The sequence below is a fragment of the Sorex araneus genome, chromosome 2 (assembly GCF_027595985.1).
Source record: "Sorex araneus isolate mSorAra2 chromosome 2, mSorAra2.pri, whole genome shotgun sequence".
Lineage (NCBI taxonomy): Eukaryota > Metazoa > Chordata > Mammalia > Eulipotyphla > Soricidae > Sorex > Sorex araneus.
In genome coordinates, this window is record NC_073303.1 from 25,576,822 (window position 1) to 25,589,686 (window position 12,865).

The 12,865-nt window shown below is 47.3% G+C and overlaps 1 protein-coding gene across 1 annotated transcript in view; it reads left to right on the forward strand.

Moving 5' to 3' along the window:
- The window catches only part of FKBP5 (FKBP prolyl isomerase 5), a 125,440-nt gene that overhangs the window by 31,547 nt on the left and 81,028 nt on the right, over positions 1 to 12,865 (forward strand). The window lies entirely within an intron of this gene.

The window sequence follows — 12,865 nt, forward strand, 5'->3', positions numbered from 1 at the left end:
GCTGAGAATAGCTTGTTCCCGCAGCCGGAGGGGAAAACACCTCTCAGGCCACAGGCTCCTGGTGCAGTGAGGCCTCTTAAGCTCGTCTCAATTGCAACCAATTTTTTTTGCCTGAGAAGTGCAGCGTGGGCCAGCGGGGTCATAAACGCTTTCAGGAACTCTGTATTCTGACCAGTTTTTTTTTTTTTTTCTCAGCTCCTGGGTTTAGGAAGCTAGGGGTATAGGACTCAAAAAAAGAGGGTGGGGGGTAGAGCTCAGTGGTAGAGCACTCACCTTGCATGTGTGAGGCCCTGGGTTTGATTCCCAGCACAGAGAGGGCTGGGTGGTGGGTGGGGGGAGGGAGGGGCAGGATATTACCTCAGTACTGGTGCAACTGTAACCCTGAACTATAGGGATTTAAGTATAAATTCCCTGTAGCAGAGCTTTGAAACAGGTCTCCAATAATGCAAACGGTTTCCGAGTAATTGCATCAAAGAGCAAAATTTAATATTACAGTCAGAGAAAAAAAGATATTTATCCACCTCTAGTCAAAAGTCACCACTAGTCTTGAGATCCTGGAATGACTCAGCTTGCTGCCTTCTAGCTCAGGTCTGATCCCCGGGGCTGCCCACGTGCTCTGGGTACATTCCTGACAGCGCTGCTCTTTGGGTGTGATCCCCGCCACAGCAGCCTGAAGCACTGCAGCTGAGCTCTCAGTGATAACAGACCCTTGATTGCAGAACTTAGATTATAAGCAGGGCAGGGACAGGGCGGGAGGAAGGGAGAAGTGGACTAGAAGGAACCTCCGGACATGAGTGGGGATGGTCTTGAGCACTGGGGTGGTGCTGTGTCCCATCATGACGGTAAACGCAGCACTAATGTGACACTACAGCTGATAGCACAGTTCTGCACCCCGAGGGAATTGAGATACGGCTCAAGGGGCTGGAAGACATGCCTGGCGCATTTCTCATTTCTGCCCTCACCTGTTCTTGTGCTTTGCCGGTACCTGTAGCGTCGTTTCTCTGAGCTCATTAACCATCCTCAGTGTGGTCCCACAGAGCACTTTACGGAACCGTTGGATACAGGTAGGACTCTGTGTTACTCTTTTCTCTCATTGGTGAGTTTGTTTGTGTCTTCCCCTTTGGGTTTGCTGTGCTGTGATGAATTTTGTAGCTCACCCCCTTGTAGCTCACCCAACAGGCCGCCTGTTGCTCTTTTCCTTCCCTGCCTGTCTTCAACAGTGACAGGACCTGAACAGTGTGCGTTGTGATGAGTGGATGTGGAGGTGGAGCCCTGAAATGACAGACGTCTCCAGTTTGCCATGTTTTAAGGAATTTTCCGAATGATGTGTATGATTTAATTAGAGTACGCTTACTGAACTAGATGGTAAAAGGCAAGAAGGAAGGCTCTGAGAACCAACCTTTAGCATACAATGGAGGAAGTCGGCCCGGGTTGTGGTGTGGTCGGTGGTAGGGCACCTTCCTTACGGGTATAGGGATGAGGGTTCAGATTCTGGCATTGACCCACGCGCCAAGTGCAGCCCTGGTGGCACAGCCAAGTCTGGGATCTCTGATACACCACAACTAAATGTTGTGTCCCCTGGCAAGGACTGCAGTGAAATGTGTGAGCTTTCCAACCAAGTGTGCAGCGTAACAAACACAAGGGGAAGAGGGAAACGAGATACTACTACATTATATATATATATGTGTGTGTGTGTGTATGTAAAATATACGTGTGTGTATATATGTAGTTTTGTTGTTGTTGTTGTTTTGTTTGTTTTTTGCTTTTTGGGTCATACCTGGTGATGCACAGGGGTTACTCCTGGCTCTGCACTCAGGAATCACCTCTGGTGGTGCTCAGGGTACCATACGGAATGCTGGGATTCGAACCTGGGTTGGCCGCGTGCAAGGCAAACGCCCTACCCGCTGTGCTATTCCTCCAGCCCCTATATGTAGTTTTTAAAAGTGGAGGAAATGGACAGAATTTCCTCTATGATCTTGATTGAATGGCTGCATTATTTATCGTAAGTGGAATATAGTCTTTCAAAGATGTCTGTGTCCTAATCCTTGGGGTTTGTTCATACTCTCTCATAGAGCAGAAGGGGATTTGCAGATGTGATTAAGATTGAAGATTTTGAGAAGAGATTACCCAGATGGATCCAGCACAGTGGGAACCCGAGAAGTTTCAGAAAGCTGAAAACTTTCTGAGCTGGGCTCAGAGGGAGATGTGACTAGAGTAATTATCAGAATGATGAAACGTGACTGACTTTGAAGTAATAGGGGGCATGCATCACACTGGGGGTGCACACGTGAGCCATAGGATGAGGATGTCCACTAGAATCAGGGAAAGGCAAGGACAGAGATTTCTTTCCTAGAGCCTCCCAGGAACACAACCCTGCTGATAACTTGATTTCAGCCCCATGAGACCATCTTCTGACCTCTAGGGCTGTTTGTTATATAGAGATGATGCAGGAGGTCTGGCATTTGCCCTGCATGTGCCAACCTCTGCCACGAGTCTAGTTTGAATCCCTGGCACCATTTCTCATCCTCTAAGCACCACTAGTTATGCTCCCCCTGCCGCCTCCCCCCCCCCCCCCAAAAAAAAAAGCTGTAAGATAATTGTGTGCTGTTTACGCTGTCCAGTTTGTGGTTGTGTGTGGTGGCAGCCTCAGAAGACTAAAACGATGTTTCAGGGGGCAAAGCTCAGCACTGGTGATGTTTTGCCTGAGGGTCACAATGGAAAATGAACTCAGATTCCAAAATAACCTTTTCCATTCCTTGGGAGTTGTTTTCCACATATCAAACTTAATTTTTCCCACAAAGCGGAACATGTATTTATTGATTAAAATGTAATTCTTTTCTCTTAGCCCCTCCCCCTTCCCTTCATCGTTCTCGATGACGTGGTTGGATCCCTGAGGTTTGCACGCTCACTCATTTTCAGCTCACCCTGGGGTTTGCATTCCTGTAGCCTGCTCCTGGTGCCAACCCCGCTCTTTTGAGACCTTGGCACCTGTGCATCTTTTTGCTTGGTGGCGCCCCCCTGGGTCTTGCACTGTTTTATGGTGCTTGAGTTCACCTGGCTGCAGTGCAGTCGGGCAGTGGCAGGGCAGAATTGTACTGGACACAGCACAGGCCATCCTTGCGACTCTGCTCTTAGCCTTGATGCCTTGGTAGGTCTGATCAGGTCCTGAATGCCACGCTGGGGGCAGTGAGGTGCTGCTGTCTCAGACTGTGCCACACACCTCAGCATCACCCCTTGCTCAATCCCGAGATTGCTTCTGTGTCAGAGGTGCCCAAACTTCTTTGATCTCTGCACCTTTTTCAGAAAAAGAAAAAATAATAATGATTTGGTGCCTTCCTGAAAATTATTTAAGGAACAACAAAAAGTGTCCCCCCATGACAGACATGCTCTGCTCCCCACTCCATCATTCCTGTGCCCCCAGGGGCGATCCTACCTGCTTTGTGGGGAAGACTGTGTAGACGGCATGCCCAATTTATTTTTTTGTTTGTTTTTTGTTGGTGATGCTCAAGGCTTACTCCCAGCTCTGCACTCAGGAATCACTCCTGGTGGTGCTCTGGGTACCATATGGGATGCCAGGGATCAAACCCAGGTCAGCCACGTGCAAGACAAATGCCCTTCCTGCTATACTATCACACTGGCCCCTGTCTCAAATATTTTAATAAAATTGAACAGCAAGAAAAAAAATAAAATAAAATAAAATTGAACAGCAAGAATAAAAATCTCTGATGAGTGCAACTCTGAAGAGTTTATCTTTTTGGTCTTAGTTTCTTAAAAAAAAAAAAAGGAGGGAAAAAAAGGAAGTGGGCCTGAGGGTTGTGGCCCCCAGGGTAAGGTGTCTGCAGTGCACGTGAAGCTGAAAGTTTGATTCCCAGCACCATGGACCTGACCAAGTATGACCAAGTATGTCCTTGGCACACTGGCTCCGGGCGACAGCTGCGACCCTTGGTGTCAGAGAGGAGAGGAAAGCGGAAAGACTGCTCTGGGGGGCCTCCACAGCGGGGTCTTGGGACCAGATTGGAACTCACGCCCAGAAGCTGGCATGGCAGGCGTTCTAAGCCCCCCATGATGACCCCCCCCAAAGGAATTCTAAAGTCTGGAGGGGGAATAAATGGGAAAACCCTGGCCTAGCCCTGAAGTTTATAGGTAGAAGAACTGAATGCGGGCCAGAGACGCCAGAACGCGTGGCCTCGAAACTCTGCTCTTAGCCTTGTCGTCTTTGTGCGTCTGATCAGGTCCTGAGTGGTGGTGCTGCTGCCCGATACTTCGGTGCTGCTGGGGTGCCGGGGATTGAACTTGGTGAGTTGTGAAATTGAACATGGTGAAGAAGTGAAATGGAGGCATCACACCGTCGTTCTCAGGAACGCCGTTGGCAGCTCCGTGATGTCTTTCACCTTTGCCACGGGAAAGGCGGATATTGTCTGGTCTTGTCTTAATGCCAGTATAGCCCTTTGCCCCATCACTTGAACTTCAGAACAGCAGTTTGTCCAAGGAAGCGGTCGGTGGCTGACGTCTGTTAACTTTGCTTTCACCAGTGGTTTCTTACGCTGAGAAGAAAAGTTAGTTTTGCAGAACGTTGAGCGTGTCCCAGAGCTCCGTAAAGGAGGAAGGCATTCGCCGGGATGGTCCGTCCCATTAGAACATCTCGTTCTTTCCCCTTCCCTGGTGACCGGACAGCTGGCCCTTGGTCCCCAGGGAGTAGAGCAGCCACTGTGGCGGTTCACCTGCCTTCGCAGGCGCCAGGACATGTGAAAGGCACCGCCCTCCGCTCAGGGAAGGGCAGGGGCAAACTCAGGTGGGCCAAGGAGACCCGTTGGGACACTTCCCTGCACTCGGTTACAGCTTTCTTCCTTCCCTCCTTGCTAACTTCCTTTCTACCTCTCTTCCTGTCTCTTCTTCTTTTTTTTTCTAACTATGCTAAAGTGTGATAGAAAATTTAACACTTTCACTAGACATTGTATTGGCATTAGCTACATTTTAACTGCAGCTAGAGCTACATTTTAACGTTTTAGCTACATGTAACTATAGATCGTTGTACTATGTATCACGCAGGTGCTCCAGAATACTTTCATTTTCCCAAACAGAAATTCTGTATTTGTTATAAAATTCTTCATTCTCTACCAGTCCACTCCCTGATCTTTATTTAATTTTGTGTCTGCATTTGCCAACTCTGTGTACATCATATAAGTGGAATCACAAAATAGTGGTCCTTTTGTATATGGTTTGATTCATTTGGCCTGTTCTTTTCAAGGTTCATTCATGTTGTACCGTGTATCAGAATTTCATTCCTTTTTTATGGTTGAGTATTATTCATTTTCATGATAAGATAGAGTTTCATCGGCCTAACTGCCAAAATTTGTTTTCATTGGAATTATGTGTATTTGTTGGGCAGAAAAGTCATATGCTTTACATGCAGGAGACTTGATTTTGATGCCTGGCATTGCATGATCCCCTGAATACTGCCAGAAGTGACCCCCAAACACCAAGCTAGGACTGACCCCTGAGCCTCTCCAGATGTGGCCCTCCCCCCCCCCCAAACGAAACATAAAAGCAACCACCTTGGACTTGAGAGATAGACACACCTCAGAGTGCTGCACATGTGCTTGCATTCAGGACCCCCAGGTTCCGGATCCGGCACCATGTGACCCCCAAGTGCTGCCGGCTATGGCCCAAAACCCCACCACCAAATAATAACATGTAATAGATGGCATTGTAAGTAATGGCATAACAAACGTATAGGGTTCCTTTGCTATGTGAAAGAATGTTCTTATGATTTTCTTTTTCCTTAGTGCTGGGGATCGAACCCAGGGCCTCGCATGTGAAGTATTTATTCTACCACTGAGCTACATCCTCAGCCCTCATAGGATATGATTTGACAGGTTATATTGAGGGTTTGTGGATGGGCAGGTTTCTTTTCATATGAAATTGTTGTAGCAATATTTTCAGACACTCCTCCTCACCCCCCAATAATCAGTCAAATCACATGAAATAGTGTGTTTTATATTCAGCTAGTGGAGATATGGGTAGACAGCCGCATGCCATATTTTGTTGATGGTCACTTGAATTGTTTCTGTCTTTCAGCAATTGGCAGGCAGTAGTGCTGAGGTGTCCTCTGGGGGATGCTGGGTTTTTCCATCTCTGCCTTCAGTTTGGGTATAGCTGGATCACAGGCTTGTTCTGTGTCTGACATATAGAAGAATCACCACTTTTTCACAGACTGCACCACTTTATATTCCCACTAGCAATCATGAGGGCTCTTGTTTCTTTATATCCGTAACAAAACTTGGCATTTTTTTCTTTTTTGAAACTTGACATTCTCATGGGTAGTATCTTGTGATTTTGATTTTTTTTTTAAACAATTTCAGTTTTGGAGCTACACCCAGCAGTGCGTTGTCCTGGGTCTACATTCAGAGATCATCCTGGCAGGGCTCCAGGGACCATGTGGAGTGCCAGGGATAGAATCCGGGTCAGCCATGTGCAAGGCCAACTCCCTACGTGCCGTACTATCGCTTCAGCCCATGATATTTCTTAGGACTAGTGATTTTGAGCATCTTCTCATGTGTTTATAGCCATTTGTATTTTCTCACATGTTTCTTTTTTCTTCATTTTTTTTTCTTTTTTGGGTCATACTCAGTGATGCTCAGGGATTAATCCTGGCTCTTCACTCAGGAATTATTCCTGGTGTTGCTTGGAGGATCCTACAGGGATCAAACCTAGGTCAGTCGCATGCAAGGCAACGCAGTATACATCACTCTGGCCCACTTGTTTCTTTTTTAATTTAATTAAATTTTATTTTTTACTTTTTTTTTGCTTTTTGGGTCACACCTGGCAAAGCACAGGGGTTACTCCTGACTCCGCACTCAGAAATTACCCCTGGTGGTGCTCGGGGGACCATATGGGATGCTGGGAATCCAACCCGGGTCGGCCACGTGCAAGGCAAATGCCCTACCCGCTGTGCTATCGCTCCAGCCCACATGTTTCTTTTTTTAAAGGAGAAAAAAAAATAATATATGAGCACATAGAAAGGTATGGTTCATCATCTCCCCTTCCTAGTTCCTCTCACCCTCCGCCCCTACCCAGTTGGGAGAAAAGGAATTTCCAGCCCTGGGGAGGGGGGGGAAGTAGATGAATAAATATGGTATGCAGTCTGATATATATTATAGTCTGCTTTTATATTTGATCTTGTTCCCTCTGCATTCATATTTATCTCTAGAAATAGATAGCTATTCCTGGCCCTCTGTGTAACCGGGCTGAAATGATTGGGAGAACTGGGCTTGAAAAGAAACTCAGGTGGCCCAGAGATGGCTCAGTGACTGGCTCAGGCAATGCCCGGTGTCGAGTTCAAACCCTGCTACTGACACATGTGCTAAAATGCTCAGCATAGTCCTGTTGTTGGTGACCCCCCCCCCGCCGAGAAATCAGAAGAAGGCCAACTGGCTTACAGAAAGCCCGTGGGAAGCGTGAGACCCTAAGCTTAATCCCCGGGGCCACACGTGTTTTGAGGAGTCCAACCACCCCATGGTTTAATGTTATTGGCGTGGCGGGGAGGAAGGGAGGGGATAATAAAAAAAATTTTTTTTTTTAACTTTTTGGGTCACACCTGGTGATGCACAGGGGTTACTCCTGGCTCTGCACTCAGGAATCACTCCTGGCGGTGCTTGGGATGCTGGGAATAGAACCTGGGTTGGCCGCAAGCAAGGCAAACGCCCTACCCACTGTGCTATCGCTCCAGCTGCAATAAAAATATTTTTAAGTAAATAAAGAAACCAGAGACAATGACAATGAGAGTTGGAAATTGTCACTGGACAAGGACTGAGTGCTGAAAGGAAGTAATGGCATATATGTGATAACCTTTCAGGGTCTGTATTGCAAGCCATAATGGGGGGGGAGAGGAGGGAGAGAGAGAGAGAGCGAGAGACAGACAGACAGACAGACAGAGAGTGAGCTGCCATAGAGGCAGGATGTGGGCAGGAGGGAAACTGGGGACCCTCGTGGTGGGAAATGTGCACTGGTAAAGGGATGGGTTCTGGATCATTGTATAACTAAAATCCAATCATGAATAATTTTGTAACTTGATCTCATGGTGATTCAATTAAAAAAAAACTGGAGAGATAATACAACCAATAATGTGGTTGCTTCGTTCCCAGCTGACGTGGGCTTGATCCCTGAGCACAGAGCCAGGAGTAAGCCCTGAGCACAGTTGGGTACAACCCCCAAAAAACTCTTTTTCAAAAAGATAAAGGAGCACTTTACAGTTCATTCATATACAAATACATCCAACATTAAGACACATTCCATTTGCAGCCAGTTACAAGCTCTAGTCTAATTTCTTTGCGTTTTCTTTCTTTTTGCTGTAGATGGGGTGGGTGGCTCTTATGACCAAGACGTTTGTGCTACTAAGAGGGAATGCTGCTCTGATTTTCTGTACTCCCAGTAAACTAGCAGTTCCTCTGTCTTGCCTGTTTTTTTCCGAACACGCTCCTGTTACTCCGGAGGACAGCCTGAGTCCGTGTATCTACATTTCAGTAAAGAGCAGCCGAAGTGCCGTAGGGGGGAGTTTGTGGCGAAGGCGAGAGGACGTCTTCTCGCGTGTGCAGGTCGGCAACGCAGTTCATGTTAGCTGAAGTTTCCAGCACACCGTGGATGAGATTTTCAGCGTATTCTCGTTTTTCTGTTCTGTCTCAGGTGTTTGCTGACTAGCACTTTGGAGAGTGCTTATCTGTCATGTCCGGAACAGAAGGAACTGTGTGTTCCTTTCCGACCTGCCGGGGAGCGGTTTCCCCCATTGGGCAGTTGGGAGCAGTCGCTTTGGCGTAGATTAATATCCATAGCTACACGGTGCTTTCAGTCCGGAATAAACTGAGGGTAAAGGCTCTCATGACAGAAGTGAAACTCTTGCAGGTTTGTAGGAATTGCCTGTTCTTGCTGCTTCTTTTTTTTTTTTTAAATAGCACCAGAGCAAGGGAAAAGATGTTGTTGTTTTTTAATTTGTTTGTTTATGAAAATCTGCATCCCAACTTGCATAAGTAGAAGTAAGGGGAAATACTTAGAAAGTTAGTCATTTAAGTTTTACTTATCCATCTTTGAAAGTTCAGAGAAGTTAATTCATTTTTATTTATTTAATTTTTATTTTATTATCTTTAATTTAGATTTTTTTTTTTTTGCTTTTTGGGTCACACCCAGCTATGCTCAGGGGTTACTCCTGGCTTTGCGCTCAGGAATTACTCCTGGCCGTGCTTGGGGGACCATATGGGATGCCGGGGATCGAACCCGGGTTGGCTGCATGCAAGGCAAACACCCTACCTGCTGTGCTGTCGCTCCGGCCCTTTACATTTTAATTTAAAAAAATTTGGCCCACACCGAACTGTGCTCAGGGCTTACTCCTGGATTTGTGCTCAGGGATTCTTCTTGGTGGTACTTAAGGGACTATATGGGGTGCCCAGGATTAAACGTGGGTCACTACGTGCAAAGGCAAGCACCCTACCACTGTACTATTTCTCTGGCATATATATATATATATATATACATATATATACATATTTGCATTTTTTTGGGTCACACCTGGCGATGCACAGGGATTACTCCTGGCTCTGCACTCAGGAATCACTCCTGGCGGTGGTCAGGGGACCATATGGGATGCTGGGAATCGAGCCCGGGTCGACGGCGTGCAAGGCAAAGGCCCTAACCACTGTGCTATCGCTCCAGCCCCCTGGCCCCATTTCTATTTTTTTCTTTTTGGGTCACACCCGGCAATGCACAGGGGTTACTCCTGGCTCATGCACTCAGGAATTACTCCTGGCAGTGCTCAGGGGACCATATGGGATGCTGGGAATCGAACCTGGGTTGGCCACATGCAAGGCAAACGCCCTACCCGCTGTGCTCCAGCCCCCCTATTTCTATTTTTTAAATGATTCTAAGAACAGATGCCTGAGGAACCCCTGGTTTAAAGCAGTGGGCACATTAAAACTACTAGGTGAAAGGGGGAGCCTACAGCTTACAGGACCACCAGATCAAAGCCAGGTCGGTCACATGTGAGGCAAGTGTCCAACCCACTGTACTATCCCTCTAGTCCATGGTGAAAGTTTATTAGGGAACAGAACAGCCACGTGGTCTCAGAGCATGAACCTACCTGTTAGCTCCTGAGACCAGTGTCCTGCATCATGACGAAACTCTGCACCCCCCCCACAGTAACACAGCCCACTGTGACCGAAGCCCCTCGGGATGTCGCGGGAAGGGTCCCTTACCCAAGTGGTTTCCTATCCAAACTGCTTCGTCCAAAACGAACCAAGAAGAAATGGCAAAAGCACACATGGCACTTTCTACAAGACAGCTGACCTAGACGCCTCAAGAATATTAATTATCGAAAACCAAAAGGCATCAGAGAGATAGTACAGAGGATTACGGGCTTGCCTTGCACAGCTGACCTCCTTTCAACACCACATGTGGTCTCCCGAGCACTGTTAGATTAGATCCCTGAAGCACAGAGCCAAGAGCAAGCCCTGTGCACCACCAGGTGTGACACCCCCCCCCCCACCGTCCATCCCCGGCATACATCCCCAAACATGTCCCCTTTTATTAATACGGGTACTCTAAAGAAATATAACGATGGGATGCAGCAGTGAGCCTTGGCTGAATCTAGGCTTAGGGGGAAGTTATAAAAGCACATTTTGGATAGAATTAGAAAGGTTAGACAAACAAGCTTACCTGCTGTCCTCTGTCTCTGGCCCTTCTTCAACTTTTTTTTTTCTTCTTGAGGTCACATCATGTGTTCAGGGGCTATTCCCGATTTGGAATGGAAGTGGCGGGGGGCTTTGCTGGGGGTCAAGCCCAGAGCTTGCACGTGCAGGACATGCACTTCAGTCTTCTGAACTCTCGTCCAGGTCCTGCTGTTGATTTTTAGTTCTAACATTGCAAGAGGTAGGGGGCCTGAGAGATAGTACTATGAGTAGAGAATTTGCCTTGCATGCAGTCAACCCAGGTTCAATTCCCGGCACCCCACATGGTCCCCTGATCTCTGTACACACAGCCAGGAGTAACTCCTGAGCATCGCCAGGTGTGGGCGTGCCCCCCCCCTCTAAAAAACATTAACATTGCAGGAGAGAGAATCAGCAATTTCAGAGAACTGTTCTGAGTAGCATGGGAATCACCTGAAAAGAAAAGCATAAATAATTGAAGATAATAAAAAAGAAACTTTTGAAAAGAAGAGATTGTGGGGCTGGAGCCAGAGAATAACTGGGGTGTCATGGGTGTTCCCTCCTGCGCCTCACCCCAGGGCCCTTGCACAGCCAGCAGAGTATCGCCAGCACACTGTTTGGATAGCCAAAAGAAGCTACGCCATCTCTGAGGCTCTTTGTATCAGACAAGTCTGGTGATTTCTAGAAGCTGGGAACCAACCGTGTTTGTCTGACTTCCCAACTTCTTAGCCCAGCATCACAGGGTGTGTGTGTGTGTGTGTGTGTGTGTGTGTGTGTGTGTGTGTGTGTGTGTGTTCTTGTTCTTGAAAATGATTTGTTTGGGTCATTTTGCACTTACCTGAGCCAAACATTTTGGGTCTTTTGTGTTTTGTGTAAACTCTACTAGAAAACGCAGCCAAAAGGGCCTTTGCTCCGATTACTCCATATTCTCTTGGAAGATTGTTTGACACAGCACACTCTGATTTCTGTTTCTGCTGATGCAGGAGCAAATTTAGGTCAATAAGATGCGAGCTAAACCACCAATAAGATGGGAGTGAAACCATGGCAATATGATTGTAGTTGTCTGATTACCAGATATATCAAGGTATTTTCCTCAAGTGTAAAATAGCGCTTCCTCTTGGTAGACAACAGGCCCAGCAATTTACTTCTTGGCGCCTGGTGTCTTTTATGAGCCCACAGTGGAATAGCCCTGCGAGTGATTAATTCTTGCTTTTCCTGCTTGCCTGGAGAGCAGTGTGGAGCGAATCATAGCTGTGATGGGGAAGTGCGCGTTGTTTGCTCTGTTGATTAGCCTACACGGGTCTACCTTGCATGAAAAGCTGCCTGTCGGTGACCAATAATAACCAGAAGAGCTAATATTTAAGTAGTATACTTTTCAAAAGATACTCTGCGGCATTAAGCCAGTCAATCACTCACTAACAGCATGTGCTGTTTTATTTTAATTAACGCAGGAAGGGGGAGACAGGTTTCAGGAAGTAAAAGTGCTGGCATCAAAACAGCTTACAAGGTGTTCCACATCCCTGCCCCTTTCTGTCTTACCCGTCCAAGAGGATGAAACATTCGAGGGAATCAAGAATCGAGCGCGGCACTTGCTCTCAAGGATCTCATAAATCTAACAGATGGGCCTTATAAATGTATTTCCAGACGGCATGTCAGGGAGGCGCCAGGGAAGGACAGGAAAGGACAGCCAGCCTTCAGCAGAAGGTCACGGCTGGTAGGGACGTGTCGCTGGAGAGAGTTACTGGAAGCGCAGAGATGAGGGGCCGGAGTGACAGTATAGCAGGATTCGATTCCCCGGCATCTCATATGTTCCCCCGGGTACCACCCAGAGTGATTCCTGAGTGCCAAGCCAGGAGTAAGCCCTGAACATTGCCGGGTGTGGCCTAAAAATCAGCAAAGAAAAGACAAGCACAGAGAGGAGAAAGCAGAGAGGTCTGTGGGAGGAGATCTGGGGGAGGGCGTGAGCCGCATGGAAGAAAGTAGTGGAAACTCCACCTGAAAGAGTGCTTAAAATCGGCCAGGAAGGGCCGTGAGGTCACGCCAAAGAGTCCCTGAGCAGGAAATGAAAATTGTGGGCTTGAAACTAGTAATAATCATGATAAATGCTCACATGGAAATGAGATTCAGTTTGCAAATGTCTAATTTATACTGCTGGGACTCAGGCTATGGTCTGT